This window comes from Macaca mulatta, chromosome 3, assembly GCF_049350105.2.
Source record: "Macaca mulatta isolate MMU2019108-1 chromosome 3, T2T-MMU8v2.0, whole genome shotgun sequence".
In the NCBI taxonomy this organism is placed as follows: domain Eukaryota; kingdom Metazoa; phylum Chordata; class Mammalia; order Primates; family Cercopithecidae; genus Macaca; species Macaca mulatta.
In genome coordinates, this window is record NC_133408.1 from 164,420,402 (window position 1) to 164,429,662 (window position 9,261).

Consider the following 9,261-nt stretch of genomic DNA (forward strand, 5'->3'; position numbering starts at 1 on the left):
TATTGCCGATATTTTACCTAAGGATGCAATCCATGTCAATGATTTAAAATTATGATTTGTCTATAGTAAGCAACCAACTGTTTTTTTTTTAATTTTCCATCTTTATAAAAAATAAAGTCAAGCCAAAAGTCTTTCCTTACTGGTTTGTATAAATTACTTCTTATTTTACCATCAGAAAGACAATACCTACATGGACAACTGCCAGGTTTCTCAATATTAAATAATACTGTGTTGAACATCATTTATTTTCATGTGCATTACTTCATTTAATCATGACAATGATGCAATGAGGTATACAGAGCAGTCTATTAGTTTATTGAAGATTATAAAGGCTATCAAGCCAAGCATTAGAGTCAGGATCTGCACTCAGTTCCTCCAAATATTTAGCCACCAGCCATATTTGACCATAGAGCTTTTGAAATGCACTAGTCCAAATTGAAAAATATATTGTAGGTATAAATTACACTCTGAATTTCAAAGATTATAAAATATCTTACTAATATTTTTAAATATTGATTACATGTTGAAATGATAATAATTTGGGTTTATTAGGTTACATTAAATATATTGTTAAAATTAATCTCACTTCTTTTTTCTTTAAATATAAAATTACACACGTGGTTCACATTATATTGCTTCCCCAAATCTTGTTAACTGTATTTCCTACCTTTGTCTGAAATCCATGCTCTTCTCTCCATCCCCACTGCCAACACCCCAATCCAGGCCACTTATCTTTCTCTAGAAGGATGATCACACTCTTCTCAAATCAGCTTTTCCTGCCACTGCCCACCTGTACTCTGCCCTTTACTGCAGTCAGAATGGAGTTTTTAAAATTGAAATCTGGCTGAGGTGGGAGAATCGCTTACGCCTAGGACTTGGCGACCAGACTAGGCAGCAAAGTGAGATCCCCGCTCTCCAAAAGTTTTTAAAAAATATCCAGGCATAGTGGTGCATGGCTGTAGTCCCAGTTACTTGGGAGGCTGAGGTGGGAGGATTGCTTGAGCCCAGCAGGTCAAGGGTGCAGTGAGCTGTAATCACACCACTGTACTCCAGCCTGGGTGACAGAGCGAGACCCTGTCTCAAAAACAAAAAACAAAACCAAAAACTGTAGTCTGTTTATACCACTTCATAAGGTCAGTTTTCCAGGGAACTCTCAATGCTTTAAGGGTTACCGTGATCTGTGATTCAGTTTCACCTATATTCAGCCTCATATCTCCCACTCCCAACATGCTGATAGTCTCTCAGTCTTTCAATGAGTCTCCACTTCAGGCTCCCTTCCACCTAGGGCCCTTGTTATATTTAGTTTACTTTGAAACTCTTCTGCCATCTTGGTCTACTGACCTCAACTCATTCTTTAGACTTCAGCTTTAATATCACTTCCCCATGATTCCCCACAGCAGGATGCACACCCTATTATAGTACCTTATGTTCATCATCACACTCATTGTTTAATAGTCATCTTCCCAATAAACTGTAAACTCCATTAAAGCAGGACTCTGTTAACCTCATCCACCACTGTGTTTCTAGCACATGGCTAGAACTCTGCTCACAAAATAGGGACTCTTTACTAAAAATCTGATGACTGACTGACAAGCCATATATGTGGCCAACATTCAGAGTAAAAAAGTTTGCACCACACACAAAAAAATCATAAGTATGAATGAATTTGTTAAATAACTTGATTTAATCATTCCATAATGATTTCAAATATATCAAAACATCACATTATACCACATAAGCATTTATAATTATTTGTCAATTTAAATTATTTCTAAAACTATGATTAATTTGAAATAAAAAATAAGAGGATAAAAAGACAAACCTCACAGATAGTTTATCAGTCATGTTATGAAATTTACATTTTGGTCATACGCAAAAACTGGGTGGTATAAAACCTATTAGTACACATTGAAAAGTTTCAGGTCTCATTTATGTATTTTATTCACTCTCATCTCTAGCAAAGGAAAAAAGAAAAGAAAATATAATAATTTAAAATCTAAAGATTAAATAGTCTATCCTTGCAATTTTGGAGCAAAAAGCCAAACTCACAAATGAAAAGTTATTTTTTAATAAGGAAATGTGCTTAACTCATAAATGCATGTGAATTTTTTATTCTAACAAAATAGTTAACTGAATTTAGTAAATAATTGACATCTGAAAACACATGAGAGCCATATATATATATATATATATATATATATATATATATATATATATTCTGGTTCTGTTGCCCAGTCTGGAGTTCAGTGGCGTGATCTCTGATCACTGCAACCTCTGCCTCCAAGGCTTAAGCCATCCTCTCACCACAGGCTTCCAAGTAGTTGAGACCACAGACGTGTGCCACAACACTCGGTGAATTTTTGTGTTTTTAGTAGAGACCGGGTTTTGCTATGTTGCCCAGGTTGTTCTTGAACTCCTGGGCTCAAGCAGTCCGCCTGCCTCAGCCTCCCAAAGTGCTGGGATTACAGGTGTGAGCCACTGCACCCAGCCAAAGAAGACTTTTTTTTTTTTTTTTTTTTTTTTTTTTTTTTTTTTTTGAGACCGAGTCTCGCTTTTTAATCGATCTCCTGTCACTTCAATTCTTTCACTTCTAGGACTGTACCCCAGCATCATCTAACATAAGTTCTTAAGTGTCCTTCATTGAAAAAACAAATCTTTGTTGAGCCTTGCTTTCTATGCCAGGTCTCATTCTATTGGCCACTCTTCATTTGTCAACAACTTTCATACTTAAAGTGTACAGGGCTTGTGGGGTAACGAGTGTCTCTGCTATCTGCACAAAGTCTCTCCAACTTCTCAGTGTATAGCTTTCATTTCACATCCAGGACTGTTCACACCCTACCTGAAAGGCACCAGTGACTTTCTCCTTGGCCAATTTGCTCCCCTTACTCACTGCAGGATTTCATATATTCACCAAACAAGTGTCTACAATTTTTTATGTTTTTCTGATTTAAAAACAGTGCACAATTTTTTGAGAAACTTAGGTAAATACTGTGAAGTCTGAACACATGGCATAGTGCTCCATAATCTCATCACCTCATACCTGTGTGAACTTTCGATATCATTCTTCTTAGTCTTCTTCTGTGATTCTTTAGAACCTTTTTTTAATTGAAAAATATCTTACTAAATATAGGCATATACATTTTTCTGTAGGCATTAAGACCATTTTAAAACCTACTTTTCATGTTATATATGATATTTCTCTTAACTATTTCCTATTATTGGACATTTATATTATTTTAACATTCTCAATATTATAAATTAAGCTGTTATACACATTTAAGCATGATTTTTGTTATTTAAAATTAATAACATGGAGTCACTTCTTTGAAGTGGAATTAATAGATTAAACAGAATAATATTTTTGTCTCTTTATATAAGGTATTAATTTCATCAATATACATCCATTAGCAATGTATGAATGGGACAATTTCTGCACATGCATTAAAGCATTAAAAAGTGTATATTTTTGAATTACTGATTTTGAAGCCAGAATATTTATCTTAATTAGCATAACACTAACATTGTTAAAATATTAATATTAACCACTGTTTTTCCTTGTTTTAAATCGGCAGTTCATATCTTTTGTGTAATTAATTATTCATGGGTGCCTCAATATTTTTCTTATTAATTTGTACAGGCTATTTATAGTTTAGACTAATTATATTTTGTCATATTTACTGCAGTTATTCCTTCTCCCTTTCCATCACTTTTGACATTCTACCACTGTCGGCCTCTTTTGTGTTCACCTCTGAAATATCTCATGTGTTCATCCATTTAAAAAATTATTTCATTAACTTAGTTCAGACCATCACTGCCATTAGCTAAATTAATAGTCTCTGAACTGGTATTCTTATCTCAGATTATTCAGACCCGTCCATCCATTACTCACATTGTTTCCAGTTTTCTTAAAGTTCAATTTTGAGCATGCCCAAAACATGCTTAAATAATTCAAACTTTTCATTTAAGTATTTAGACTTCTTCATAGTCTGACCCCTAAATACACTCTTTCAATTATCAGAAGCATGTGCCTGAAACTCCAGCCCCTTCAGTCTATTTACCATGTGCTAGGTTGGCAGTAGTTTTTTTCAAAAGTTCTATATGATCTTCAATAATTAGTTTATAATCCGTGTTATCCACTAAGCCCTCAAAGATTCTCCCTCTCTATAATTACATAGTACTTCATATGTCCCTCATTTATCGTATAACTTTGCTTATGTGACAGAAATTTATATATAAATATACACATATATAAATTTATATATATATATATATATATACACAGAGAGAGAGAGAGAGAGAGAGCTCTATTCTTAGGATACTATATTCTGTGTTTGTAGAAAAGAGATTTTTTTTTTTGTCTCAGCCCATAGTAGTTGTTTACTAAATGCTTATTAATTGAAGTGAAATGAAATAACTAAAGCAATTGGGGTCATTTATTCTGAAGAAGAGATTCTGATGAGTTATCCAATAGTCCTAAATAAATGAAAGAATTTTAAGCAGATGGCAATGAACAGCTGCTTTCTGTTTTCACCAAGGAGCAAACGAGAAGTAATTGAATGAAACTGGAGAGATGAGAAATTTAAATTAAACACATTAAAAACTTTGCTATCCAGAACTTTGCCAACTAGGATACTCTAGAAGCCAATATTTCTATTATCTCACAATAGAAATATCCAGCCTAAATGAAGGCAAACTAGAATCAATTTATGTAAGTAAAATGGAGGTAGCATACTGCTGCCAAACTCTCTTGCTTACTGACACTGATTTGGAGTAACAAATTCATTTTGATCTCGAGCTCATAACAATTTTTCTTTGTGATTTATGCAAAATAATTGGTGCCTTTTAGTTTCTTATCTGCTTTTTATAAGACATAGTATAGAAGCTAACGAAACCTGACACAACCTGAACAAATCAGAACTGGTTATGAATATTTTAGTCTTTAAATGAATCATAAGGAAAGTTTTTGCTGCTTAAAAATATCTAATTAAACTTTGTAAACAGGTAAAAAAAGAATTAGGGATAAGGTAAGGGACACATTAACTTAAGATCTTTAATGAAAAGATGTCTTTCATTTTCATTTTTTTCATTTAACAAATATTGCACGTTAACTATGTGCCCTGTGCCAGGTGCTAGAGGGAGACACTGTCCCTTGCCTCATTGCATTATATTTTAGTATAATTGCACCTCCTAATATAAAGACCCAAATATCATTGGAAAGTACACAACTATTAAATAATACACAAAGTAAAATATTATATCAGTATTTTCTAAAGGACTTTCTGTAGAAAAGTACTTCTGTGGAATGTGAAGAGATATTATTTGGGGAAAAAAATAGTTCCATGGTCAAACAGCACTGGAAACCTCTAAAATAAACAAAATTAAACATAACTTTACAGTCTGATTTTTCAGAGCTGTTGTTCTTGTGTTTTACAAACCTTTATTCAATACTTCGTGTACAATATTTATTATTCAAAAGACTACAAATGCTAACTCATTTAGTCCTCATAACAATCCCAAGAGTATGAACATTTTCTCCCTTTATTTTACAGATGAGGAAATTAACTCAGAGATTAAGTAATTTGCCAATTTCACACAACTCCAGAATCTGGCTTCTTAACAGTTTTTCTATACTGCCGCCTTATCCTCTAAAGTGCATTTGACTATGAAATACATCCACCACACATACACACACACACACACACACACACACACCATTTTTATTTAGCAAAACGTTTTGCAGTAATAGTGGCATAAAGCATATTTCAGCAATGCTCTATGTCTGTTAGATGATGCTTTACCTCTCCCTCAAGAGGCTTTCAGTTTCCTCTTTATGATTTTGTAGGTAAAAATTCTTCCAGTGAGGGTCAAGTTCAAAGATGAGCCAATACAATTCTATTCTAGGCTAAGAGTAGAATTTTACTGTGATCAATACTGTTGAAAAGTGTTCTCAGGGACTTACGTCTGAATTATATAAGAAAGGGATGACAAACAAGAATGGTGAGGAAAGTGACACCCTCCACTTCAGCAAAGCAGCTTCTCTCAGTGTGGCCCAGTCCTTTGTAATTTTAGGGGAGCATAAGCAGGAAGGAAGACCAGAGGTGGGAGTTGAGACTGGTAAAAGCGACAGAGGTCATTCATTGTGGCTAATATCCCTGTGGTAGGCAGAACAATGGCTCCCCAAAGAGGTCCACATCCCAAATCCTGGAACCTGTAAATATGCTGCCTTGTGGGGCAAAAGGGACTTTGCCAATGTGACTAAGTTTAAAAAGTTGACATGGGAAACTGTCCTTGATTATCCGAGTGGACCTATTGTAATTGCAGGGATCCTGAGCTGTGTAACAAGGAGGCTTGCTAGAGGGAGGCAGGATTATGAAGAATGGTCAAAGACATGTCATGTGTCTGGCTTTAAAGATGGAGGAAGGGAATCATAAATCAAGGAATGCAGGGGGCCTCTAGAAGCTGAAAAGCCAAGGAAATGGATTCTTTTCTGAAGTCTTCAGAAAACAACACAGCCCTGGCCAGGCGTCGTGGCTCAAACCTGTAATCCCAGCATTTTGAGAGGCCAAGGCAGGCAGATCACGAGATTAGGAGTTCGAGAACAGCCTGGCCAACATGATGAAACCCCGTCTCTACTAAAGATACAAAAAAATTAGCTGGGTGTGGTAGCACGTGCCTGTAGTCCCAGCTGCTCAGGAGGCTGAAGTAAAAGAATGGCTTGAACCCAGAGGCAGAGGTTGCAGGGAACCAAGATCATGCCATTGCCCTCCAGTTTGGGTGACAGGGCGAGACTCCATCTCAAACAAACAAACAAACAAAAAAGAAAACACCACAGTCCTGTTTACAAGTTGATTTTAGCTCAGCGAAACCTATGTTGGACTTCTTGGTTACAGAACTAAAAGACAGTAGCTTCATAGTTTGTAATAATACAATTTTTGAGATAAAATTTGTGTTAAAACACTGAATTTGGGGTAATTTGTTACAACAGCAAGAGCAAACTAACACAATCCCCTAAAGGAGTTCAGGCCACAGGAGAAAAATAACAGTTGATTCTATTTGGTGACATTTCTACAGACAAACAAATTGTATAATAGAAAGTTTCAGGGGGCAGAAATTCTACTTGATATCAAATGGAGTGGACAGGAACAAATAATGAGTTACAATCCCCTGAAACATATTTCTTGGCCACAAAGATATTTCAACTGCTCACTTGGTGGGTAAATTATTTTTAGTAAATATGGTAACAGGAAAATGTAACAAAACCAAGTACTTTATAATACATAATAAATCACATCAAAGGAGAAAACATGGATTTGAGGACCACTAGAAAACTTTTCTGTATTCCAACCTGAAACTCTGTTCCAGGATTTGACAAATACCACACTCTTGTATAAAGTGTTTGAAGTTAATTGATCAACTCAGATAGAAATATCCAACATTGCATTATTCCTTCCCCCATAGCAATTTCATATTCTTCCTAAAATACTTTGAAAATCCCTTAAAATTCTTCTCAGGGATAATCCTTGAAATCACTACCTCAACAGGATGATTTTTGAAGATGTATGATGTATAAAATAAAAATAGCCAGGGGCGGAGCAAGATGGCGGAATAGGAACAGCTCCAGTCTCCAACTCCCAGCGCAAGCGACACAGAAGACCGGTGATCTCTGCATTTTCAACTGAGGTACTGGGTTCATCTCACTGGGGAGTGCCGGACGATCGGTGCTGGTCAGCTGCTGCAGCCCGACCAGCAGAGCTGAAGCAGGGCGAGGCATCGCCTCACCTGGGAAGCGCAAGGGGGAAGGGAATCCCTTTTCCTAGCCAGGGGAACTGAGACACACAACACCTGGAAAATCGGGTAACTCCCACCCCAATACTGCGCTTTAAACAAACAGGCACACCAGGAGATCATATCCCACACCTGGCCGGGAGGGTCCCACACCCACGGAGCCTCCCTCATTGCTAGCACAGCAGTCTGTGATCTACCAGCAAGGCAGCAGTGAGGCTGGGGGAGGGGCGCCCGCCATTGGTGAGGCTTAAGTAGGTAAACAAAGCTGCTGGGAAGCTCGAACTGGGTGGAGCTCACAGCAGCTCAAGGAAACCTGCCTGTCTCTGTAGACTCCACCTCTGGGGACAGGGCAATAACAAACACAGCCGAAACCTCTGCAGATGCAAACGACTCTGTCTGACAGCTTTGAAGAGAGCAGTGGATCTCCCAACACGGAGGTTGAGATCTGAGAAGGGACAGACTCCCTGCTCAAGTGGGTCCCTGACCCCTGAGTAGCCTAACTGGGAGACATCCCCCACTAGGGGCAGTCTGACACCCCACACCTCACAGGGTGGAGTACACCCCTGAGAGGAAGCTTCCAAAGCAAGAATCAGACAGGTACACTCACTGTTCAGAAATATTCTATCTTCTGCTGCCTCTGCTGCTGATACCCAGGCAAACAGGGTCTGGAGTGGACCTCAAGCAATCTCCAACAGACCTACAGCTGAGGGTCCTGACTGTTAGAAGGAAAACTATCAAACAGGAAGGACACCTACACCAAAACCCCATCAGTACATCACCATCATCAAAGACCAGAGGCAGATAAAACCACAAAGATGGGGAAAAAGCAGGGCAGAAAAGCTGGAAATTCAAAAAATAAGAGCACATCTCCCCCGGCAAAGAGCGCAGCTCATCGCCAGCAACGGATCAAAGCTGGACGGAGAATGACTTTGACGAGATGAGAGAAGAAGGCTTCAGTCCATCAAATTTCTCAGAGCTAAAGGAGGAATTACGTACCCAGCGCAAAGAAACTAAAAATCTTGAAAAAAAAGTGGAAGAATTGATGGCTAGAGTAATTAATGCAGAGAAGGTCATAAACGAAATGAAAGAGATGAAAACCATGACACGAGAAATACGTGACAAATGCACAAGCTTCAGTAACCGACTCGATCAACTGGAAGAAAGAGTATCAGCGATTGAGGATCAAATGAATGAAATGAAGCGAGAAGAGAAACCAAAAGAAAAAAGAAGAAAAAGAAATGAACAAAGCCTGCAAGAAGTATGGGATTATGTAAAAAGACCAAATCTACGTCTGATTGGGGTGCCTGAAAGTGAGGGGGAAAATGGAACCAAGTTGGAAAACACTCTTCAGGATATCATCCAGGAGAACTTCCCCAACCTAGTAGGGCAGGCCAACATTCAAATCCAGGAAATACAGAGAACACCACAAAGATACTCCTCGAGAAGAGCAACTCCAAGACACATAATTGCCAGATT